The sequence below is a fragment of the Orcinus orca genome, chromosome 4, assembly GCF_937001465.1.
Source record: "Orcinus orca chromosome 4, mOrcOrc1.1, whole genome shotgun sequence".
NCBI lineage: Eukaryota > Metazoa > Chordata > Mammalia > Artiodactyla > Delphinidae > Orcinus > Orcinus orca.
In genome coordinates, this window is record NC_064562.1 from 5,477,162 (window position 1) to 5,503,300 (window position 26,139).

Sequence of the window (26,139 nt, forward strand, 5' to 3'; positions counted from 1 at the left end):
CTCTGTGCTTCAAAGCCATTTGTCCTGAGAAACAGGAGTTTCACTTATGGTGACATCTGATGTGCCTATGTGTTTACAGTGAAGGGCATTTTAGACCTGGAAGAGCCTGTATGACAAATTAGTAGATGCAAAGGACCCAGCTGGCAAACTCCTGGGCTACCTACACGACCCTGTAGATACAAAGTGGGTGGACAGTTTTGGAGATTTGGAAGCGCGTTCCTACAGCTAAAACCCTGCTACTGCTAGTAGACAAAATCGCAAGCTTTCTCTACTCAGATGTGTTTGTCAAGAGGCTATTCAGCTCAATATGCTCACATTAGACTCATTCGAGGAATCAGTGGAAGGTGGGCTTGGTAGGAGCAGAGAAGCAAGTCAGAGTGAATTGTGCATTTGACCCTATTTTCTTGCTTTCTTTTTTTTTTTACATCTTTATTGGAGTATAATTTGACCCTATTTTCATCACTACCTAAAAGAGAAAGAAGAATGTCCCAAAGGCCACGGGCAGCTCAGAAAAGTATTATTGGAAAAGGAAACAGAAAGAGTAAAACTCCTGTGGTATCGTGGGACAGAAAGAAACATGTCCTTGCTGTTTTTTATTAAATATGGGAAACTGCCGTATTGTATTTATTATCTCTTTTTAAAAGTTGTACATGTGGGGATTCCCTGGCGGTCCCATGGTTAGGACTCTGCGTTGTCACTGCCGAGGGCCCAGGTTCAATCCCTGGTTGGGGACCTAAAATCTCACAAGCCTTGCAGCCAATTAAAAAAAAAAAAGAAAAAAAAGATGGTTAAAAAAAAGTCGTACACGCGTGTATCTTAAAACCACACAGTAATTTACCTACAAAATTTAAATACCTAAAAAAAGAGAATTGCCGTAGCAGAGGACAGAAACACAAAATCATTGTCATGCTTTTCTCATGCATATGATTTCTTTCATTAGCCCTACTCTTAATTTCTACTAATCGCCACTATTAACTAATCCTATTGTTTTCTTTCAATAATTTATAATTTAGCATTTATGTAAATGTAGAAAAGGAAATACTATAGAATCAAAATAATTTTAAAGACAGCTATTTTCGTATTTTATGTTAAAGTAATAACATGTATATAATTACTTATTATGTGCTGTATTATTACGTGGGGTTTTAGGTCTTGCATGGCTGTGCCACGATTGCTGTCTTAAACAGTTGATCGTCCTAAGTACCGGCAACCTCTCTCCATTGGAATAGAATTAGAGTTTGCCAACATGTCTCTTTCTAAAAATATCTCCCTTTTACACACACACACACACACACACACACACAGCAAGCCTCCCAGGCCTGTCACATCATACCCTTGATTTGGGTGAACACTGAAACATTAGGTGAACACTTCCATGGAAAAACCTTCATTAAGGTCTTGACCTTCACCTTGGTGCCTCAGGCTCTGTTTTGTGCGTTTAACTGACATCTTTTGATTTATTTTCTAAATTTCTAATAAGCTTTCTCTCTCTCCCTACTGCCCTGTGGATGGCCCTCTCCCTGAACACTGATTCAGTAAAGCTTTGTGAATTCCCTGTCTTTGTATGATCAGGAACAGACAACCTTGGACCTCACCTTAGGGAACAGACTTTACCAGGGTGGTGGTTCGTGCTGTTCACGAGGGAGATGCCTCCCATGTTGGACCAGTCAGATCCAGGGTAGGCTCATCTGCTTTAGCAGATCCAAGAGAACTTTAATTATTCACTGTGACTGCTGTTTGAAAAGCTGCCCGTGTCCTTGTCCATTTTAATGCATAATTTGCTTAGAGTTTTTCAATATTTAATGATTAGAAGAAAAACCCATTCGATTCATCAACAGAGGCTTTGTATGGTTCACTGCTCGTGGACTGCGTTGTTCTGGGGCTCTGGCCTCTCTAGGTGTGTGGTTTTCTTCTCCAGGGGACCAGTCAACAAAAGCATATTGCTTTCCAAGTTTTTAAATATTTTCATAGGTAATACCTTCACATGATTCCAAAATCTAGAGTGTATAAAAAAGCCTGTAGTAAACGTTCTTCATTCCTCTCCTGCAGCAATGACACCCTTTCCCCATTCGCTTCCTTGGGACAACCAGTGATATCAGTTTCTTGCAAGCCCTCCACAGATATTTTATGTACAGTAAGTCCCCTACATACGAACCTTCAGGTTGTGAACTTTCAAAGATGAGAATGTGTGTTCTCATGTCCAACCATGTAAGTTAGTTCACGTGTCTGGTGTCACGCACATTGTCACGTGCGTGCATCTCCTACAAGTGGTTGTGCTTTTGTGTACTTTACTGTACAGGACTGTATAGAGTAGTTCGGTATCTTTATTTCAAGCCCAGGATGTTTGAAGCAAGCAGTGGTGATGCAGCTGGTACTACTGTACTTTTCAAGGTGCTGTACTGTAAGATTAAGTGTTTTCTTTATTTTTTGTTTTCTTTTTATGTATTATTTGTGTGAAAAGTATTATAAACCTATACAGTACAGTACTACATAGCTGATTGTGTTAGTTGGGTACCTAGGCTAACTTTGTTGGACTTACGAACAAATTGGACTTATAAACACGCTCTCAGAACAACTCTTTTGTTTGTAGGAGACTGACTGTAATATGTAAGCAAATATATTCTCCCCTCTCCTTTTCTTCCTCCGCAAAAATGGTAGCTTATTATTCTATACCCTGTATTAAACATGGCTTCTTTTCTCTTTCGAAATACATCTTGAATATTTTCAATATCTAAACTTAAATAATTTTTCTTTCTCTCTAATGGCTTCAGGGTATCCATTTTGCGGATGTACCCAAAATTATCTAACCAGGTGCTTGTTGAGAAATACATAGGTGATTCTAATCTCGTTGCTACAAACAAGCGCTGCAGTAAAGAAGCTTGTATCTTAACCTTTTCCCATGTTTGTGGATGTATTCCATAATAAATTACAAGCAAACTTGATGGAAGAGAGGGATGTGTTTTTAAATCTTGCTAGAGGGGCTTCCCTGGTAGCACCATGGTTGGGAATCCACCTGCCAATGCAGGGGACACAGGTTCGAGCCCTGGTCTGGGAAGATCCCACATGCCGCGGACAACTAAGCCTGTGTGCCACAACTACTGAGCCCACGAGCCACAACTACTGAAGCCCGCACTCCTAGAGCCCGTGCTCCGCAACAAGAGAAGCCACCTCGATGAGAAACACGCACACCACAACGAAGAGTAGCCCCCGCTCGCCACAACTAGAGAAAGCCTGCGCGCAGCAACGAAGACCCAACGCAGCCAAAAATAAATAAATAAAATAAATTTATTAAAAAAAAACTTGCTAGATATTTTAAAATCACTGTCCACAGAAATTATACTCATTTATCTGTCTCTGCTGATCTATGAGAATGCCTATTTCCCATACTCTTACTCACATAGCATATTTTTTATTTTTTTTCTCTTTGCCAAGCTGACAAGTAAATAAGTATCTTGATAGAGCTCTAATGCTCTAAAGCTCCAAAGCTCACTCGCTTTTTTTTTTTTTTTTTTTTTTGCGGTACGCGGGCCTCTCACTGCTGTGGCCTCTCCCGTTGCGGAGCACAGGCTCCGGACGCGCAGGCTCAGCGGCCATGGCTCACGGGCCCAGCCGCTCCGCGGCATGTGGGATCTTCCCGGACCGGGGCACGAACCCGTGTCCCCTGCATCGGCAGGCGGACTCTCAACCACTGCGCCACCAGGGAAGCCCAGCTCACTCGCTTTTTGTGAGTGAGGTTGAGCATTGTATTCGCTTCTACTGCTCTATGACAAATTACCACCAATTTAGTGGTTTTCACGCCACAAACATCCATGACCTCACTTCCCATGGATGAGGAATCTGGGCACAGGTGGGCTGTCCTCTGCCCAGGGTCTCACCAGCCTGAACTGAGGTGGATTCTGGGCTGTGTTCTCATCTGGAAGCTCACCTGGGAAGGGCTGACCTCCAGACTCACTTAGGCTGCGGAATTCAGTTCCTTGCGCTTGTAGGCCTGAGGTCACCATTCTCTTGCTGCCTTTTAGCTGGGAGACCCTCTTAGGTCACAGAACCCATGCCATTCTGTGCCACGTGGCCCACCACACGGTAGCCTACTGACTTAAAGTCGGCAGGAGAATGGCTCACCTCGTTCTGCACGGATAGAGTCCTAGGGGACATATTGCCACCAAGGGAGGGACCATCCATCATCTTTGCTTTGTAATGTAACTTATGTAAGGGAATGGCTATTCTATCAAATTCACAGTTCTCATGCCCACTCCAGGGGATGGGATTACTAAGGCTGTGTATATCACAGGGCAGGAGTCTAGGGTCATTTTAGAATTCTGGCTATCACAAGCTTTTTTTTTTTTCTTTATTTATATTTATTTTTGGCTGTGTTGGGTCTTTGTTGCTTAGTGTAGGCTTTCTCTAGTTGCAGTGAGCGGGGGCTACTCTTCGTTGTGGTGTGAGGGCTTCTCCCTGCGGTGGCTTCTCTTGCTGCAGAGCACAGGCTCTAGGTGCGTGGGCTTCAGTAGTTGTGGCACGCAGGCTCAGTAGTTGTGGCTCACGGGCTCCAGAGCACAGGCTCAGTAGTCGTGGCGCACGGGCTTAGTTGCTCCGCGGCGTGTGGGATCTTCCCGGAAGAGGGCTCAAACCAGTGTCCCCTGCATTGGCAGGCGGATTCTTAACCACTGTGCCACCAGGGAAGTCCCTTTTTATCCTTTTGTAAAGGCCATTTGTAGGGACTTCCCTGGTGGTGCAGTGGTTAAGAATCTGCCTGCCAATGCAGGGGACACGGGTTCGAGCCCTCGTCCGGGAAGATCCCACATGCCGCGGAGCACCTGAACCTACTGAGGAGAAAGGTGGCTGGAGCATATATTGCCACTGCTATGGCCTGAATGTTTGTCCCCTCCCCCGCCCCCCAAATTCATATGTTGGCATTTAATGACCACTGGGATGGTATTCCGAGGAGGGGCCTTTGGGAGGTGATGAGGTCATGAGAGTGAAGCTCTCGGGAATGGGATTAGTGCTCTCATTAAAAAAGACCTGAGAGTCCTCTTGTTCCCTTTGGCCGTGTGAGGACACAGTGAGAAGTCAGAAGCCTGTGACCCAGAAGAGGGCTCTCTCCAGAGTCAGACCGTGCTGGCACTCCGACACCAGCTTCCATGACAGCACAGCTGCCAGAGCTGCGAGGAACAGGTGTGTGTCGCCTATAAGCCAGCCCATCTATGGTATTTGTTACAGCAACCCAAACAGACTAAGACAGCCGCTCTATACTAGATACTGAGAAAGACACTTTATATGAGTTCCTAACATTTAGGGTTAGTTCTAGAAGGTTTGCAACGGGACCAGTGATGATGCTGACGATACGACTACTATGACGACTATGGCTAAAGATTAGGATACTATCCGAAGACAGCAACACCATGATGATAATAAAAATAGTAGCTAATATTTACTGAGGACCTTCTATGTGCCAGGTACTACGCTAAGCACTTCTTATATATTATCTCATTAAATCTCCTCTACAATCTGAGGTAAGGACTATTATTTGTCAGGACTGTTGCCTTTTCCAGTTTTTTCATTTACGCCACGGAGCCAAATGTAAGTAATTTAAGTTGACAGCAGAGAGGAATATGGGGCTAGGAAATCAGAATGGTTTAGAAAGCAGCGGAGATTAAATGTGGAAACATTTGGACAAGTGGCTTGTATTATAAACTGCTGTACAAATGAAATGTATGTATTATTTCCCCTGATTTTGTTCCACACTGAAGGTAGTCAAGAGACCCGTGGGCAGGAACAAGTCTGCCCTATGCCCCTGGGAAATGCTGGCAGCAAATGCCTCAGCCGTCTGGCTTGGTCATGCCAGGCTGACACCTACCCCAGGAACCTGTGCAGATAAGAGGGTGGGAGGGAAAGCAGAACCTCCAAATACAGAACCCCCAAGTCCCCAAGGGAGACCAAAATATTATCCTTCTGGTTTTTTCCTAGAAGCAATAACCTCCCCCCCGCCCAACCCAGAGAAAGGAGAGTGACCTCAACCTGAACAAAACTTCCCAGGCCAGTCTCATGCGTTGTGCAAGTTTAGCTTCTGACACTCCAACCTCACTATCTTCCATGGGTCCTGCTTGATGCTGCCTGTTCTGGAAATGGAAATGCCTGTGTCGCACGGGCTGCACAGAGGCGGATGAAATCATGGATAAGAAAGCACGGTGCTCACGAGATGTGGATTTGTACGACCACTACTGCAGTCAAGGGCCGGCTTGGGAATCTGCACAAATATTTCCCTTCGGCAGATAATGAGATTTTACAGCGAAATCAGACAACCGGGGAAGGGTCCCCTCTGACTATGCTGCTTTTCTTTTCAAAATACCCCTGGAGTTCCCCAGTGCTTACCGAGTCAAGCTACAAATCCACGAGCCCGTTGAAACCAAACTCTAACAATACTTGTCAGTCACTGCCATCTCCTAGAAATGCCTGTGCGACCGGGAAATGCTGGTGGAATTCACATCCTGGGGGTGGACCTTTGACCAAGGGGAGATCGGAATCCCCTTTCCACTTCCGCAAGATAACGCTACTGACCTCAGATGCATTTTGCCCCACAGGTGCGGCAAGGAGCTGCACACAGCAGTGGTCAACTCAACGCACGGGCTCCCCTCCCTTCCCTGTTTCCTCCTCCCGCCCCTCCCTTCTGCTCCCTGCTACAGCAATAATAGAATAATAGTGCACAAGGACTTCCCTGCCTCAGGCTCTGCTTTACTGGAGAACCCACTTAAGGCATCCTCATTTCCACCTATCAAAACCCTCACCACTTATTCAGCCATCTTATTTTTATTTATTTATTTTTTTGCGGTACGCGGGCCTCTCACCGCTGTGGCCTCTCCCGTTGCGGAGCACAGGCTCCGGACGCGCAAGCTCAGCGGCCATGGCTCACGGGCCCAGCCGCTCCGCGGCATATGGGATCCTCCCGGACCGGGGCACGAACCCGTGTTCCCTGCATCGGCAGGCGGACTCTCAACCACTGCACCACCAGGGAAGCTCCCCAGCTGCTCTTTTAATAACGAAGGGGTTCTCCGGGACTCAGCCCCTTCTTTAATGGCTCACACCCTCCCTCTGGTGGTAGTTTCCTGCAACCGCAGATTATTTCCTCGTGATGCACGGAAATGCTGAGTGTAAGCCCTGATGTACTGAATTAACTTCGCCGTGTAAACTCCAAGACCTGCTGTTCTCAAAGTAAAATGATAAATACATACCCCAAATATACCAGAAGTTCCGCTTTCCTGAGGAACTGAACAATTAAAGTGGCTTTGCTTGGTTACAAGCGAGGGTGTGGAGAGGGGGAGGGTGCAGTACAGTGTAGTTTGATTTTGGACAGTGAGAATTTAAGAGGAGAGGGATTTGGAGAAGTATGTGAAAGCGCATGAAAAGCATTGTGTACCTGTGAGCTTATCTGCGTTAAAGTTAGCCTGACAGTCAATGTAATTTGCTTGTTAACTTTTTTCTAATCATACTTGGGCCTATGTCTCTCTCATTTTTCTTCCCTGCTAATAGACAACGAATGTCCATCACTATTTGCGCATTGTTCTTTCACATGCTGAAATTTCTAATTAAATTTTTCCTGTTTCTTACATCTCTGAACTAAACAGCTCTTACTAGGTATACTGGGCATAGAATCGATTTCCAATGCCTTTATTTCATTCATTCACCACACGTGCCGTAACTCTTCCAGGTATGTTAACATTTTTTATGAAGCAAAGGCTATATACTCAACCATTTATTACACGAAGATATTTTAAATTTCTCTTTCTTTTCCAAACAAATCATCACAATATGATACTCATCGCATTTTAAAACTTAAACTCTACTTTTCTGAATACAATTTGGGGTGTTAATATTATATGTCTATCTTAAGGACAGTTTATTCCACAAGAAACTGATCTGTCCCAGATGTCTGGTTTCTGGTCTACCTTGCTGCTTGCCAATAATCTTGCTGCCAGTCTAAGTAGATCTTTTATTGGTTCTGAATCTGTTGTGAGGAAGACACTGGGCTGATAACAGAACTTCTTTCTCTTGAATTGTGGTGGCTGGTCTCCCTTTCTGAAAATAAGTGATATTGTATATACACCTTGGGACAATGCACAAAGACAATCTTTTATATTTGAAATGTGATGTGAAAAGTCATTTGTAAAAAAAAAAAAAAATCAGGTCTGACTAAACAGTAAAAAAATTGAAAAGGAAATGCACAATGTGTCAACAGGAAAGAGGGTTGTAGAAATAGGATTGAATGTCAGGGCAAGGGTATGGAAAAGGAAGACTTCCGATACCTACATTGTATAATATTTAAACAGTGTACAAATACTTTGGTTCATTTTTACTTTTGGCTTTTTAAAAATTGGAATACAGTTGATTTACAATGTTGTGTTAGTTTCAGGTGTACCGCAAAGTGGTTCAGTTATACACATACATGTATATACTCTTTGTTTTTGGAGATTTTTTTTCTTTGGTGTTTTTTACTTTTTATTTATTTTCAAAATGATGTTTAAGAAAAGGAATGAATGAAAACAATATTCCAAGATCCAGGTAACTTCCATGTTAACACTGGGGGGGAGGAGTTTTGTGGGGACCATCAGATCTAGAAGGAGTCAGGGGTGCAGTCCCACTTGGTGGGTCGGCGATGGCATTCCCTCTACTGACCCTCCCGCGGGGGTTGCGGGTGATTGCAGGGGCTTAGGGCAGCTGAACTGCGCAGCACCTCCCCACGCAGCCGAGGTTGGAAGCAACCTTCCGCACGACACACTCCCCGTCAGTCTCCCCTCCTCTCCCAGCTCTTCTCCCTAACTTTGGTCGAGCAGACTCCTTCTCATCCTTCAGGTCTCAGCCTAAACCTTGCTCTGTCATGGAAGATGTGCCAATGTCTACCTCCCAACCTAGATCAGATCCGCCGACTGCTCATCATCGTGGTGTTTTTTCACGGTGCTGCCGGCAGCTTGAATAGGTATGTTTATTTGTCTCTCCCATATTGTAAGCTCCACAGTGGAAAAGCCCCTATCCGTCTGATTTAGCACCGGATTCCTCACCCAGCACTACGTCTGTCCCAAAGCCACGCTCAATAATATGTTGAATAAATGAAGAGTAGCCGTATCTCTGAGATTGTTGAATGGTTCACGAGTGTAGTTACAATTCCCTGCCTTTAAGTGCCGCTTTTGAAATTCTCATCTGAATCCATTTTGCAATTACATCATTATCCTTTCTGCAAGAGAAACGTCCTGCTTATCCTCAGCGCTGATAGATGCTTCATGGTCAGTGTATATCAGAGGCTTCCCTAAGAATATAAAATACGACACGGAAGACATTGTGCTGAGAGTGTTATCAACACAGTAATTCCTACAATAGGGATTTGCTGACAGGCTCATATTTTCAAACCATCCCTTTCATCTCATTGTTTCCCTGCTCAAGAACATACAATGGCTTGCCCTTGGGCAATCATATTAAATCATAAGATGCAAAGTGGGAGGCCAGGTAAACGTCCCAGCTGCCTCACTTCTCTCTGATAAATGAAGGGGTTCTGGATCCAGGGAGGTCCAGGGGTTCATCTGGATAGTGGAGGGGCCGCTCTTAGCCTGTCTCGTCTGTTTACCTTCTCAGGCTGTCCCTATTCCAATGCTTCTCATCTGCCTGATTTTACTTGCCCTCACACCTCCTACGCGCTGGGCAGTCTGGTTCCTTGACTGAAATACTTACTTCCTCACCCAGGTGACTGAGCCCGTGTTAGGTCTTTGTTATTTCTGCGGCGACCTCCTGTTTGGGCTCCCTCACCAGTCTTTTCTTGTTCTCATATAAACTTTTCTAGTAGCAGAGCTCTGGCACGTCCCTTCCCTGCTGGAAAATGTGGACATTGCTTAACGCCCAGACTCCTTAGCCTCACGATCTGATCTCACAACTTTTCTCTTTTAGTTTTCTCGTATTCCCTTTCCAAAACTCTTTGCTCTTAGCCTAGCCAAGCAAAAATGATTCTGTGTTTGTCATGCATATCCTGTGACAGATTATTCTAAAATATGATCCCCTTTCTTATGAATTCACTATGTCAGGAATTCTTAGCCCCACCCTCTCTAGCCTTTTATGTGTCCTTTGCGTGTCCAAATCCTACCACTTTTTAAAGTCAAGATATTTATCTTTTTGTTTTTTAGTTGTAGGAGTTCACATGTTTTGGAGATTAACTCCTTATCAGATATATGGTTTGCACATATGTTCTCTCATTCTGTATGTTGCCTTTTTATTTTGTTGATGATTTTTTTTTTTTTTTTTGCTGTGCAGAAGCTTTTTCATTTGACATCATCCTACTTGTTGATTTTTGCTTTTGTTGCTTGTGCTTTTGGTGTCATATCCAAGAAATCATTGCCCAGACCAATGTCAAGAAGATTCTCCCTATGTTTTTTTCTAGTAGTTTTACATTGTCAGGTCCTACATTTGGATCTTTAATTCATTTTGAGTTGATATTTGTGTCTGGTGTAAGATAAGTGTCTACTTTCATTCCTCTGCATGTAGATATCCACTTTCCAAGCACCATCTGTGGAAGAGACTATTGTTTTTCCATTGTGCATCCTTGGCACCCTTATTAATTATCAATTGACCATATATGTACAGGTTCATTTCTGGGCTCTCTATCTTGTTCCATTGGCCTATATGTCTGTTTTTATGCCATACCATACTGTTTTGATTATTGTAGCTTTGTAATGTATTTTGAAACAAAGGATGCCTCCAGCTTTGTCCTTTTTGCTTAAAATTGCTTTGGCTATTCAGACTCTTTCATGCTGTGATTTTTAGGATTGCTTTTTCTATTTCTGTAAAGAATGTCATTGGAATTTGAATACAGATGGCACTGAATTTGTAGATTGCTTTGGATGATATGGAAATTTTAACACTATCTAGTCTTTCGATCCATGAACACATGATATCTTTCCATTTATTTAGGTCTTCTTTAATTTCTTTCATCCATGTTTTATAGTTTTCAGTGTACAAATCTTTCACCTCCATGGTTAAGTTTGTTCCTAAGTATTTTATTCTTTTTTGATGTTATTGTAAATGGAATTGTTTTCTTAATTTCTTTTTTGGATAATTTGTTGTTAGTGAAAAGAAATGCAGCTGATTTTTTTCTGTTGATCTTGTATCCCAAAACTTAGCTGAATTCACTTATTAGTTTTAATAGGTTTTTTTGTGTGTGTGACATTTTTAGAGTTATCTACATATAAGATCATGTCCTCTGTAGAGATAATTTTACTTCTTCCTTTCTTATTTAGATGCCTTTTATTCCCATTTCTTGCTTAATTGCACTGGCCAGTACTATATTGAATAGAAGTGGTGAGAATAGGCATTCTTGTCTTGTTCTGACATTAGAGGAAAAGTACTATAGACTGAATGTTTGTGTCCCCAAATTCATATGTTCATTACTTTGAATTCTTTTTCAAGTAGGCTGCCTATTTCCTCTTCATTTATTTGGTCTTGTGGGTTTTTACCTTGTTCCTTCATCTGAAACATATTTCTCTGTTGTCTCATTTTGTCTGACTTACTGAGTTTGTGATCTCCTGTCCACAGGCTGCAGAGTCGTAGTTCCTCTTGTTTCTGTTGACTGCTCCCTGGTGGGTGAGGTTGGTCCTGGGCCTCGTGTAGGCTTTGTGGTGGAAGGGACTGGTGCCTGCAGTCTGATGGATGGAGCTGAGTCTTTTCCCTCTGATGGGCAGGGCTGCATCAGGTGGTGTGTTTTGGGGTGTCTGTGAGCTTAGTATGACTTTAGACAGCCTGTCTGCTGATAGGTGGGGCTGTGATCCTGTCTTGCTGGTTGTTTGGTGTGAAGTGTCCAGCACTGGAGCCTGCAGGCAGTTGGGTGGAGCCGGGTCTTAGTGTTGAGATGGGGACCTCTGGGAGAGTGCATGACAGTTAATATTCCCTGGGCCTGGGAGTTCTCTGGTGGTCCAGCATCCTGGACTCAGAGCTCCCACCCCGAGTGCCCAGGCCTGACCCCTGGCCCAGGAACCAAGAGTCTGCAAGCTGTGTAGCATGGCCAAAGAAAGAAAAAGAAAAAAAAAAAAGAAAAGAAAGAAATAGACAAACAAAACTCAAGACAATTAGCAAAAACTAAAACAAACAAACAGCAACAATAAAAAGGCACAAAAAAAGAAAACAGACAACACCCAAGACAAATGATAAAAACAAAGCCAAATTAACAGAAATAAAGAAACAGACAAACAAAAAACTAAACAAGACAAAAAAACCCAAAGAAAACAAAAAACAAGAGAACAACTAAACAAAGAACCCCAAAATGAAAACAATCAATAAAGACTAAACTAACAAAAATAAAAAACAAAGCAAAAACAGAAGGCAAGCTATGAAAAAGCAAAGGAAACATAAACCACAGAAAAACAATCAAAAAACAAAAACAACAAAAACCCACACACAAAAAAACAAAGAACAAGAACAGGAAAAAGCCACAAAACAACAAAAAAGTAAAAATAGGAAATATATTACAGAATTTAAAAAGGAATAAATAAATAACAAATTGAAAATAATAAAAGCAACAACAACTGAACAAAATGAAAGAAACAAAATAAAGAATAACAGTAGTAAGAATCTTTTCCTGGGGCCTCCGCTGCCAGTGTCCTTGTCCTCACAGTGAGCCACGGCCAGCCCCCGCCTCCCCAGGAGGCCCTCCAATGTCTCTAGGTTGGTGTCTGGACCTGCTGTGGGCACGGTGGGGGCTGCTCAGACTGTGACGTGGCCCAACCCCCACGTGTACTTGCCCCCAGAGTCCACTGCTGCTGAGGCTAGACGAGACTTGGTTGTGAGAGCACTCACCATCCAGTCAGATATTCCACGGATGCAGGGTTTACCAAGCCAGTCTCGGGGATTTAATCCACGGCGTGTGCAGCTGCAGGGAGAGATTTCCGTCCCTCTTCCTTAGTCGCGCTGCCCCAGGGGCTCTGCTTCGGTGTTGACCCCACCTCTGCATGTGCGCCACTCTCAGGTGTCTGTTCCACGCCCAGGCGAGAAGAGGCATAAGCAGCGGCTGACTGGGGCACGCTTACACGCTCAGGTCCGGCAGGGGTACGGCGGCCACGAGGGGTGTGTGTGCGAGTTGCTGCAGTGGTGGGGACTATCAGGCAGTTGTGACAGACCGGGGCGCACTTGCTCCAGTGGGAGTCCCTCCCAGTGCCCACGGAGGCAGGGGCTGGCATGTGGGGAGGTGGCAGCCCTGCCCCTTGTGCAGCACTCAACGACGGCGCCTCATTTCCTAGGCAGACCACACTTCCCCTAGGGGCACTCCTGGCCCCAGAGCCCCTCCCTCCCGTCCCCTCTGTTGTAACCACGCAGCCAACGGCGGTCGTCTCCCCAGATCCGCTCTCCTAAGCCCACGCTTTAGCACTCAGCCCCCGCCAGCATCAGTGGCTTCCTGCCTCAGGCAGGGGCCCCCAGGGCTGATTCCCAAGGAGGCTTTGGCATGGGCGGTGCTCAGGACCTCAGAGTCTGTGCAGGTAGAGGAGGCCTTGGCTTGAGGGGTGGGTGAGGCTGACTCAGATGGGAGTCCCTCCCAGTGCCCACGGAGGCTGAAGAGGCCAGTGGGTGGGGAAGGGGGCTGTGGTGGCAGCCCACCCCTTGCGAGCCACTCAACAGTGATGCCTTGCCTCTGTGGTGTCCCAGGCTGCTTCCGCAAACTTTCCTGACTGTGGAGCTCCTTACTCCTGCCCCTTCAGGCTGCCTCTTCACAGCCAGCAGCTGTCCCCTCCCTGGGTCCACACTCCACACCCCACTTTCCAGCACCCAGTCCCCCTCCGCACCGGGAGACTCATGACACAGGCTGGGGTGTGCAGTGCTGCAGCACAGACCATGTGTACAGTTCTTACTCTGTCCTGTCTTCCACAGACCATCTCCTGCACTCCCCTCCAATCTCCTGAAGGTCCCTTTCTGTCCCAGCTGATTCCCCTGCTGTGAGGGGTTTCTCTGAGCGCGGGGACCTCCCCTCACCTTCAGCTCCCCACCAGGGCTGCTGGTCCCTTCCCAATTCCTCTTTTCTTGTTTCTTTCTTTCATCCTACCCAGTGGCGAGGGGATTTTTCTTGTCCTTTTAGGTGTCTGAAGTCTTCCACTAATGTTCAGCAGGTGCTCTGTGAGAACTGTTCCATTTGTAGACGTGCTCCTGATGTACTTGTGAGGAGAGACAAATTCCACGTCCTCCTATTCCACCATCTTGACTTCTCCCCCTCAGTACGCTGCAGATATATAACAAATGTTTGTTGAGTGAGCAAATGAGCTAAACATCGGATCTGATTACTTTTTCACTGAAATACGTTGTCTGATCTAATTAGATACACTGACTCTTTGACTTTTGTTATTCTGTTAACCCAACTGTGGACTCAGCAAGAGGAAGCAGTGTTTTCTGTTTATCTGAATGATGTTTGTTTGGTGGATTCTTGCTTTACTTAAACAAACATTTCTGAGGACACCTGCTGTTGTTTCCTAGCAGTGAAAATCAATCAACCAGAAGAGCAATACATGTTCGGTTTTGGAACAATAAGACAAACACTCTTAGTTTGTCATTGTTCTTAAGAAACAGATTTCAATTGAGAAGCAAGTCACTTGGGTACATAAGATTGCTTTAGCTTCTAGTAAAATAATGGAACAAGTGCTTTGTAGGAAATACAACCTGCTCACTTAAGTGTTGTAAGGGACATGAAATATGAACAAATCAACAGTCTATAATTACGAGAAACTCATGTGATTGCTTTTCCAAAAACAATTCAATTACTGAAGTCGTAGTCGAAAGAAATGGAACAGATGTTTGATCTAGTACCTCATAAAATATTTTACTTAGCCACATATGAATGAATTAAAATTGATTTTCATGGATGTCAATTCAGGAGCCACTGTGCTGTGTGGCTGAACCCCAAATTACTCAGGAGATTCATTTTTCAACAGCGCTCTGTCACTTGGAATGGGGAAAGTTATGGAAAATTGGAGAGAGGAATTAGCAGCCAAGGTTTGAAAACCATATACTGCTTATAGGAATATTTAGAATCTAGGAGCTTAAATAGTGTTTTAAAAATATATGCTTAAAAAAATATATGCTTAATATGTACTCAACAGAGCTTATTACTAAATAGACAGGTTTAACCCTCCTTACTAAAGGTAAGTCTAATCCCTCCACCCTCCTACTCTGAATGTGAATGGACTTAGTGACTTTCTTCTCAACAAGAAAATGTAGCAGGAATTATGGTGAATGGCTTCCAAGGCCAAGTCATCAAAGATAGTGCTTATGCTTGAGTCACTCACCCAAGGGGAAGCCAGCCACGGTTGCATTAGGACACTCAAGAGACCCTACGGAGAAGTCCTTTTGTGAGGAACTGAAGCCTCCTGCCAACAGTCTGCACAAACTCACCAGCTCTATAAGTGAACCTCAGTCAAATCTAATTTCAGACAAACTCTCAGAGAACTTTAGGTGACTGCAGCTCCAGGTGAAACGTGACTAAAGCCTCATGAGAAACCCTGAGCCAGAACAACCCAGGTAAGTTACTCTTGAATTCCTGACCCACAGAAACTGCAAGACAATGAATGTTTACTGTTTTAAATGGCTGAATTTTGAAGTGATTCGTTATGCAGCAGTAAGAAGTCACAAAAGTCTAGTTTTCCACTAATTTCCATTTATACTTAGAAATGGCCCGAGAGCTTACCTTACATTATATTACGTTTAACTAGATTTTTCACGACTTCTTTTTAGGTTTGGAGGCCAGTTTCCTCAGATGAGGGCAGAGATTCTCCCTGTATCTCTCTGACAGAGACTGTGTGTTGGGGGGTGAGGTGTTGGTGGTGGGAGAGAGAGAGAGAGAGAATATGTTAGAGACAAAGAGGGGTTAAATGGAAGAAAAATAATGCTCTTGAGTGGAATGTGGTGAAAGATGAAATGTGTACACAAGGAACAGAGTAGATTTGTTAGCAGTACGTTCAGGACATAAAATCCAGGGCTGCTCCCCTGAGTGGCTACGTCACTGATTAATTTCATATTGCGCTCAGTAGTTTACGCATCAGTTGGAACAGGCTGACACCTTGATGACATGTAACTGACTTTGACCTTCGTGAAAGATAGTGATTAAGAGACCAGGCTTGGGACCCAGACTGCCTGGGTTTCCTTCCCTGCTCTGCCACCTACCAGGTATGTGATTGTTACCCAGTCCAAGTTTGTACTGCTTGCTACACAGCAGGCCAATAAAACCAGAAATGAGGTGCTGGGACAAGGAAGAGCAACCTTATTCAGAAGGCCAGTAGACCCAGTAGATGGTGGACTACCATCCCAAAGAATCGTCTTGGCTGAGTTAGAATTCAAGCTTCTTTTTTTTTTTTTTTTTTTTTTCGGAGCACAGGCTCAGCGGCCATGGCTCACGGGCCCAGCCGCTCCATGGCATGCGGGATCCTCCCGGACCGGGGCATGAACCCGTGTCCCCTGCATCGGCAGGCGGACTCTCAACCATGGCACCACCAGAGAAGCCCCCCAAGCTTCTTTTTTTTCATTTTAACATCTTTATTGGAATATAATTGCTTTACAATGGTATGATAGTTTCAGCTTCACAACAAAACGCATCAGTTATATATATACATATGTTCCCATATCTCTTCCTGCTTGCGTCTCCCTCCCTCCCACCCTCCCTATCCCACCCCTCCAGGCGGTCACAAAGCACCGAGCTGATCTCCCTGTGCTATGCGGCTGCTTCCCACTAGCTATCTACCTTACGTTTGGTAGTGTATATATGTCCATGCCTCTCTCTCTCTTTGTCACCGTTTACCCTTCCCCCTCCCCATAGCCTCAAGTCCATTCTCTAGTAAGTCTGTGTCTTTATTCCTGTCTTACCCCTAGGTTCTTCATGACATTTTTTTTCTTAAATTCCATATATATGTGTTAGCATACAGTATTTGTCTCTCTCTTTCTGACTTACTTCACTCTGTATGACAGACTCTAGGTCTATCCACCTCATTACCAATAGCTCAATTTCGTTTCTTTTTATGGCTGAGTAATATTCCATTGTATATATGTGCCACATCTTCTTTATCCATTCATCCGATGATGGACACTTAGGTTGTTTCCATCTCTGGGCTATTGTAAATAGAGCTGCAATGAACATTGTGGTCCGTGTCTCTTTTTGAATTATGGTTTTCTCAGGGTATATGCCCAGTAGTGGGATTGCTGGGTCATATGGGAGTTCTATTTGTAGTTTTTTAAGGAACCTCCATACTGTTCTCCACAGTGGCTGAACCAATTCACATTCCCACCAGCAGTGCAAGAGTGTTCCCTTTTCTCCACACCCTCTCCAGCATTTATTGTTTCTAGATTTTTTGATGATGGCCATTCTGACTGGTGTGAGATGATATCTCATTGTAGTTTTGATTTGCATTTCTCTAATGATTAGTGATCTTGAGCATTCTTTCATGTGTTTGTTGGCAATCTGTATATCTTCTTTGGAGAAATGTCTATTTAGGTCTTCTGCCCATTTTTGGATTGGGTTGTTTGTTTTTTTGTTATTAAGCTGCATGAACTGCTTATAAATTTTGGAGATTAATCCTTTGTCAGTTGCTTCATTTGCAAATATTTTCTCCCAATCTGAGGGTTGAAACTCAGGAAACTTACTTATTTCCTTCACGTATCTGATCTACTCAACCATGTGATGGTCTTCATCTTCAGACATCTTGCTGTCTGGGCTGTTCAACCCTGTGACAGTAAAAGCACACTCACTAGGGACTAGGAGTTTGAGAAGGACTTAGAAAATTGTTTGACACCTGAAAAACATGGCTCCAGAATAGGAAAAAAAATCTGATTGGAAACCTTCTTGTCCTCAATTCATCGGCTGTACTGGATTTGTTTTTCTTGGGTCAGACCTTCAGACTTCTACCAGAAATCGTTCCTTTGGGGAAACCAGGCCTTCCCAGAAACTCAGGAAAGTAGACCGGCAGCGGCCACGGGTAGACGGCGGGCTCGGTCCCCAAGAGCGACTCCAGCCTCAGCTCCAGCTTCTCCCCCATGTCTTCGCGCGCGCGGCCCCCGCACCGCGCTAGTCTGGCGCTTGGGGGAGGGGCGCGGCGCCGCCGGCGGGGGCGGGGCAGACGGGCAGGCGGGAGGCTGAGGGGAGGGGGCCTGGCCTGGGCCTCAGCTGCCGCCGCCGCGCTCCCGTCCGGCCCCCGGCTCCCGCTTTGTGGTCACAGGCCCGGGGCCCCCAGCGCTGCTGCGAACTCGGGCCGGCGTGAGGCGAGCACGGTGAGCCGGGGGCCGGGCTGAACCACTCCCGGCGCGCGCGGCCCGCCTCGTGGACTCGCCCCCTCAAGCTTCTTTTAAGCTAAAAGGAGAGGCAGTAAAATCAAACATTTCCTGGTTCCGGCACGACTCCAGAGAAGATGTGTGAACTTCTTTTTTCCTGCAGCCATTCACAGGTGGGCCTGGTCAGGGTGTTTCCTGTGAGCTAAACAAAGGTATTTTAGCTTAATGCTCATTATCTGGGAGGCAGGTGTCCCAGAGATGGGCCACTATGTATAATTTAAGCTTATAGGCAACATCCCTTTAGTGATGAACTTGCAGTAGAACATAAAGGTTCTTCCCTATTACATGACCTTGAAAAGGTTATTTAACCTCTTTGAACCTCAGTTTCCTTATCTTTGAAATTGGATAGATAATAAGAGTATCTACTTCAGAAGGCTGCTATAAGGGTTATAAAAGCCAAGATTTGTGAAGAGCTCAGACTGTCTGCTGTCTATGGTAAATTCTGCACGAACATCTACCCACACATAGATATAAATTCACAAAGACCTGATACTTTTCTAGCTATGTCATTGGCCAACGTTCGTGACCACGGACAATCCCGTAACTTCTTTAGCTACTTTTTAGTCCTTATTTATACAGTAAAGGGGTTGGACTGAGCTCCATTCTAGCTGTGCAAGTCTGTGATTCTATCTCGGTGTTTGGAACCAGTAGTAGAGACATGAAGACCATCATGGAGATAATGATTGGAGTTCACACTAAATCATCTATAGAAGTGGGTGGAGATGACTCAACTGCCTTTCCACTCACCCGGTATTTGAAGGCACAGGATGGTCTGCAGGTGACCTCAGATTCAGGAGCTTATCTACCTAGGCATCTGCCAGATAAAAGGAACAGACAATGGCATCAACCCTAAGATACTTTTACACTAAAAGTGAAAACTTGATGATACAGACTTTGTAAAGCCTGGCCATAGCTAAGATGAGGAAACAGCTGTACCTTAGTCAGAAGAAGAAAACAGCCAAAGCCTTAAAACAGCACTGACACTTAGCCACTGTCCAGGCTGAGTCAGGTGCGCCACCAATATGGACTGTCCAGCAGACTTCCACTGATGCCCTCAGGTGATACTCCAGATGGTGTCCTCAGGTGATGCCCTCAGGTGATACTCTAGATGATGTCCTCGGGTGTAAACTGTAAAATGAAGGAACTGAGCAGGGTTTGTTTTCTTTTTTATTAAGGTAAATTCCACGATATTTGGAGAATTCTCATCTTGTGAAACTGAACAAAGTTTAAATTCTCAAGTTGGGTGGAAAAAGAGATACATCCAGAGACCACACCATTTCACTGCAAAAAAGAACAATGTACCTTATAATGTATACCTTAAATCGAGTCAGAGTATCTTTAGGATTCTTAAAATATTTTTCAATTTTTATTCTCCCTTTATTCTTTGGTTGAAATCAGAGGTATGTTTTGAGTATGACCTTAGCTCTTGCTGGTGAATTTGAGCTCCTTGCAAAGAAAAGAACATTGCTGAAAGAGCCATAAATAAACAGGAAGTCAGTGTAGATTTGCAAATGTTTCCTCCAAGCTCTTAGGGTCCCTGCAGTATTGGAAAATGGAACAAAAGGAACAGTTAAAAGACAGAAAGAACATCAACAAAAAATGAGAACTTCAAGGGAAAATACACAGAGAAGCAGAAATATTTAGTTAAATTAACATCGACTGAAAGGGTCAAGATGTTGTAAGAACCACATAAAGTAAAGAGATCTTTGAGAGAGAAAAAGCCATGCCAATAAATAAAAAGGAGAGTTGTGATAAGACTTTCAATGGATAAAGCTATGAATTTACTGTTTTCTAAACAGGCTGATTTTCAAACCCAGGCAAGGTCTTTACTATTAGAAAGTCCTGAAGACTTTTTAAAAAGCCTGGGGTATTGTATTCACTTTGAGGCATTTCACTGCCAGGTTGAAGGCAAACAGAGATGAGAATTCAGAGGAAAGAAAAAATACAACAAAAGTATTTCCGCGTCTGTGGAGGATTGGCCTTTCAAGAGGAAGTACTAATAAATAGAAGAAATAATAGCTTGGTTTGCAAAGTCTAAAGAGAGGGAGGTGATATGCTATACGTGCCTAAAATTTAACAGAGGAAAATCGCAAGGCAACAGGCAACGCCTCATTCAAATCCCATAAACGTATTTAGTTATCAGTACGATTCTTCCATTCACATTAGGGTCTGGACATCTATGCATGAGTATTTGTGTATACGGAACATTTGTACACATGCACGCACACACATCCGTGTAGCCAATGAGTATCCAATCTTCTTTTCCTTTTGACCTCTGAGACTACTGAAAACGTCGCTGCTCCTATTTCCTCTAAAGAGATTTAAGGCACCTACGTCATTGGCTGAGCTAAAGTTTGCCCATCTCAGCTCTGGCTAAAGTGAGCTGCTATTAGTTTCCATAAGAGTATACAGTACAATCCTTTTAAAGGTGTAGCTTTGTTCACAGTGAGTTATTGGAGGGGGATTGCTAGTCATTACGATATTAAGGTAATTAAGTATATGCTATCGCTTTTTCTCTCACTGTACAACAGAGGAGAATCTCAGTAGAAGACACTGACCTCCACTGAAATAAATCATTGAACACATACGAGCAGGTAAGAGGCTCAAAATATACAGATTTAATATTGTTGCAGCTAACCTATGGCTGTATTCTATTTTCTGTTTATTACCCATTCTCTTCCCTGCCCTATTTCAAGTCTTTTACACGGTAGGTGCACTAAACAAAAAATTATTCAATAGACAAACACCAATGGTTTTACAGATAGAAAGGTCCAGGGAGGCTAGGCTGCTGACTTCTGAAATGCTGGGATGCTTTTAGCCTCATTTGTAATCCTTTCTGCTGCGTAAGCCGTAGATTACCTTGCTCTGTGGTTGGGTAGCTATAGATGTTCCATCGATGGGAGCAACCGGGCGAGGCTCAGCAAATGTTTTGTGCCGCCAGCTGGGCTTCAAAACGTGTCAGTCCCCGTGTCTGTTGCCGACTAGTATTTTTCAAGAAAATATAAAAATTGTCATCTCCTCTGTCAGCATGAGATCACTGAATCATTAAGATTCACCAGCACAGAGATGTTTTCCTTTGCTGTGAATTTCACCATTTTATGGGGAGCGTTTTTCAAAACCCTGAGTTTAATGCGATGAAAATGACATTTGTAGCACGACAGGTATTCATAGAAGCTATCACAACTAAACAAAGGTGAACCGAGCAGTTCCAGCCGGATGACTGAATTTAATTAGAAACAAGATGAGGGAAGGCGGCAACATCTCCCAGTAACCAGCAGGGGTCACTCGACAACCAGAAAACGAATAGAAGGCGCGTGCGTTCCGGCGGCAGAACCGCCGGGCCGAACATGCTCACATGCGAGGTAGCAGGATGTCCTCCGGGGACACACAGAACCCACTCAAAACCCTCACTCAAACCCGAAAAACAGAAATGCACTTCTCAGAAAGGACGTTTTCCTCTGGATAAAAGGGGAAAACCTTGGGCCCAACTCTGGGGCCCTGCATGGAGTCGGTGGAACTGGGGTCCACGAGGATGGAAGAGACAGAAGGGGAGAAACTCTCTGCTGCGTCGGATGCCATCGATCCGACTTCAGAGACGCAAACCAGAGAGCCCAGCCTCCAGCTAGGCTGCCTTTGCCACGTTCAAGTGCAGAACATTAAAAACGATTCCTGACCCCTTGTGTTTCAAAGGTTTTTGTAAAATGCATTTTTAAAACATTAAAAAAAAAGTTCAGATGGCCGGGTTTTTTAACAATGATTCTTCCCTTCTTGCCGCTGCTCTGTACTCTCTTGCTCTTCCACGTCTGCCGTAAACACAGGTGTGTCCTCATTGATGCTTTGTCTTTGGATTCCTGAATCATTCTCTGAGGGACCTTCAAGGGGATGGATTCGTCGTAAAGGCAGCAGGGAACTTTCCTGCGAATGTGCTCTATTTGCCTCTGCCCTGAGCGCTCACTGACTCTGTGAATGTCTGATAACCCACAAAGGGACCCTCTGATGTGGACAGCACTTTAAGGATGAGGGTAGAACTGAGCTTCACAGAGCCCAGGTTTGGTAGATGTATGCTCCCAGCACCCGTGCTGTTTGACTATAAATCTCAGGCCAGAGGACATAAAGGAACTTAAAACTCAACCATTCCTGTCACCTGTCTGATGCTCAGATTCCTTCGACGGCACCTCTGTCAGCTGGTGGCCTTGCCGGGGCTGCATGTTACCGTGATGGGGACCCCTGGGTCTTTCTACATCTCCACCTGTAAGAGATGCCTTACGGTTGGCTGGAAAAACCCTCTGTGCCTAGAGGGTCAATAAAGGAAGACTGATTTCTCTTCCCCTGACAGTACTTCGCACATTTGAAGGGCGTTATTCTGAATTTCCCATGTGTTAGTGTTCTCCAGAGAAACAGACCCGTAGGAGATTTCCTGTAAGAATTGGCTCACGTGATTACGGAGGCTGAGAAGGTCCACGATCTGCCGTCTGCAAGCTTAGAACCAGGAAAGCTGGTGGCGTGGTTCAGTCTGAGCTGAAGGCCTGAGACCCTGGGAAGCTGGTGGTGGTGTGAGTTCCAGTCCAAGCCCAAAAGCTCAAGAATCAGGGGCGGACGGTATAGGTCTTGGAGTCTGAAGGCCGATATCTGAGGGCAGGGAAGGTGGATGGCTCGGAGAGAGCGAATCAGCCCTTCCTGCCCCTTTGTCTTCCATCCAGGCCCTCAGTAGATTAGATGTCATCCACCCACAACACCTAATGGTGAGGATGATACTCCTTCCTCAGTCTACTGATTCTAAAGCCAGGTCTGGCCTCTGTACCCCGACACATTGAATCTCGGAGACAGAGTTTTGGGTGAAGTAGAAAAGAATGGCTTTATTGCTTTGCCAGGCAAAGGGGGTCACAGTGGGCTAATGCCATCAAAACATTAATGTTAACATTAAACATTAAAACATTGTTGACACACCCAGAAACAATGTTTCACCAACTGTCTGGGTATCTCTTAGCCCAGTCAATTTGACACATAAAATTAACCACCACACCCTGAGTCTCCTCTCTTAAATGCATTGCGATCTCTCAGAGGTCTTTTGATTTTTTAAGCGTGGTATCATTTTCAATCCTTCCTCCATCTGAATGACCCTCATGGTCACCACCATACATGTGGTCCCCAGAGTGGATCTGAGGTCAGCATACAGCAGGTCTGTCATCTCTGTTATCAAGATACTATGTTTCTATTGATGCCTGTTTTCTAAGAAACCCTTGGATTGCTTTTTTTTTTTTTCCTCCTGCTTCTTGTGTATTTTCTCTTTACTTCCCAGAAATGATGCTTTATTTCTGGGTCCTTATAACCAGATTAAAAAAACACACAATATGATGAAAAATAACTTAGTGATGGCACATAACAAAAGGCAAAAATGTTTTAGTTTTCCAGCCGTGCCGCACGACCTGTGAGATCGTAGTTCCCCCACCAGGGATGGTACTCGTGCCTGCTGCAGTTGAAGCACAGAGTCTTGACCACTGGACCCCCAGGGAAGTCCCAAGGCAAAAATGTTTTAGTAAACATTAGGCTCAGTGGTATTCAATGGTAGGATTCCACCTCTGAAACATTCCTTGACTTTTCTTATAACATCTGTGCTAACGGTGCTTTACAAATTATGGTGCACACACTAGGCTTGGTTGAAGTAATAAAGTTAAGGAAATTAACATGAAATTCCTGGCCAGTTACCTCTATGCTTTTATAAAAACTCATATTTAAATAACTTTAGATGTATAGATTATAAAAATAACATGCTAAAGCCTTTGCCTTCTCAGGAACAATTTACAAGTATGATTTAGAAAAACTATTCAGCTATTCCAAGAGAGTGTTTTGAACAAGTTGGAAAACAGAATTAAACACCATGTCATGCAAAGTGGTGACTGAGTAAATGTTTCTTTTTTCTTCCTAAGGGACTCGAGAGCATTACGAATATATGCAAACAATCTGAACTGAGGCCGCCTAAGATGTCAATTCAAAGTTATTAGAGTCATTTTATAGGCATTAAAAAAAACACCTGGCGTTATATTTTCATTCTCAAATTTCATAAGTGCACAAAATCTATTTGCACATGGTTGCACCCAGACGACGTTAATCTTTAATGTGGTTAAACTCCATTTGAACGTATGCCAAGATAGAAGCCATGATTAGCTTATCTTGAAAATGACCACTTCATTCTTCCCCATTATCAGATAATCTCTGGTGGAGAGAGAACTGTCGTAAAGTCTTCCTGTCTGAGCTCTTGAATGGTCATAACACTGAAGCTCCGAGCCTGACCTCTAGATCTCATGCTGACCCATTGCGAATCAGACCTTCTTCAGGACTTGAATTGAAAGCTATTGAGCCAATGCTTGGAGGAGTCATTATAGAGCTTAACGCACAGAGCAAAAGAAGGTGGAGAATACAATTTAAGAAAATTTTCCTGCTGGTTAAGAAAAGGACCTTCCTGACATGAGAAGATCAAAAGAGAAGGATAGAAGGGATAGAAGCAGGTGAGGCCTGAATTTCTCAGAAGGAATCCAGTGCCGTAGCTCTTTGGGTCTCAAACAAGACTGTCTATGTGATGGTCAAAACCTAAGATAAGTTGAGGGACATCCAAACAAAATAGAGACCTGTGTCCACATGAAATCCAGAGAAGAGAGAGCCTTACCAGGTGCCTCATACCACACGGGCAGCTTTAGAAGAAGAAGAAAAAAAAGATGTGTGTTCTGAAGTAGTGAAGGTCTCACAAAATTGCACAGTTCCTGAGGTGGTGCAGAGGGGTCATTTGTGCTGTTGGCAGGTCTGGGGAGGGGGGTAGGGGTGTGGGGTAGAGAGGGAACAGGTCTGAGGTCCAGGCCAATGGGACATTATCAGACACGGCCTAATCAGAGACCAGGAGAGAACTTGGAGTAGCTCAGAAGTTACAAATGCAGATACTAACAGGGGCTGGTGTGTAGCTAGGATGAGCCAGTTGGCTTGCCCCGTCTTCCTCCTTCTGCAGCCCTGAGTCCAGTCTGGGAAGGAGGATAGGTGAACCTCCTGGAGGGTGAGACAGCGTATGGAGCAGAGGCAGCCTCCAGCTGAGGCCCTGAGACCAAACTGCCTGTCTACACAAGGTGTGAGAGTGAGGCCATCTTGGACCATCCAGCCTCAGCAGAGCCATCAGCTGACCACAGAGATTAGCCCCGCTGGCCCAGACTAGAGGAACTGCCCAGCTAACCCAGAGGATGGTGAGTAATAACAAATGACCACACATATATTTAAGTACTGAGAAGCTCCCTTCACTGTCTCATAGACCAGAGCAAGAGTCACCTGTGTTTCAAGTTGTGTTCATTCGCCTGTTAAGACAAGGGCTGGAGATACACTGACCGTGTGTCCACTTTATCTTCCTGGTCTTGACTATGCCAATTTAATCAAAATCCTCGATCTACAATATTGCCTTTTACTTAAGGAAAGGAATGTTAGTGTGGTTTACATACAGCATCAAATAAAGAATATTTAGCACTTCTCACATTTTATAGATGACCTTTAAGATCAGAGGCTTTTAAAATTCACTATGACAGGGTATGTGAGTAAAATTTGTTAAAAAACAAAATAAAACAAAGCAAATAAATAACGTGAGAAGTAACAAAAGCTTGGTAATTTAACAAAGACCCTTTATTATTATTCTCATGTTTCATAACTGGAAAAAATCTATTTGCACATTGTTTTAATATAACATTACCCTGATGATATTGATTTAATTTAATTAATTTATATGATTTTTTATTGAAGTACAGTTGATTTACAATGTTGTGTTAGGTTCAGGTGTACAGAAAAGTG

The 26,139-nt window shown here is 44.2% G+C and overlaps 2 long non-coding RNA genes across 2 annotated transcripts in view; both read left to right on the forward strand.

Moving 5' to 3' along the window:
* LOC125964215 (uncharacterized) overlaps positions 1-7,739 on the forward strand; it is a 28,830-nt gene extending 21,091 nt beyond the window's left edge. The window contains exon 3 of the long non-coding RNA XR_007476975.1: positions 7,630-7,739. This is a non-coding gene — a long non-coding RNA (uncharacterized LOC125964215). The remainder of the gene's footprint in view (positions 1-7,629) is intronic.
* Positions 7,740-8,847: 1,108 nt separating this feature from the next.
* LOC117200032 (uncharacterized) lies at positions 8,848-25,544 on the forward strand. Its single transcript, XR_004481454.2, has 4 exons — positions 8,848-8,968; positions 20,853-20,915; positions 23,734-24,827; positions 25,319-25,544. It is a non-coding gene; the product is annotated as an uncharacterized LOC117200032 (long non-coding RNA).
* The last annotated feature ends 595 nt before the right edge of the window (positions 25,545-26,139 follow it).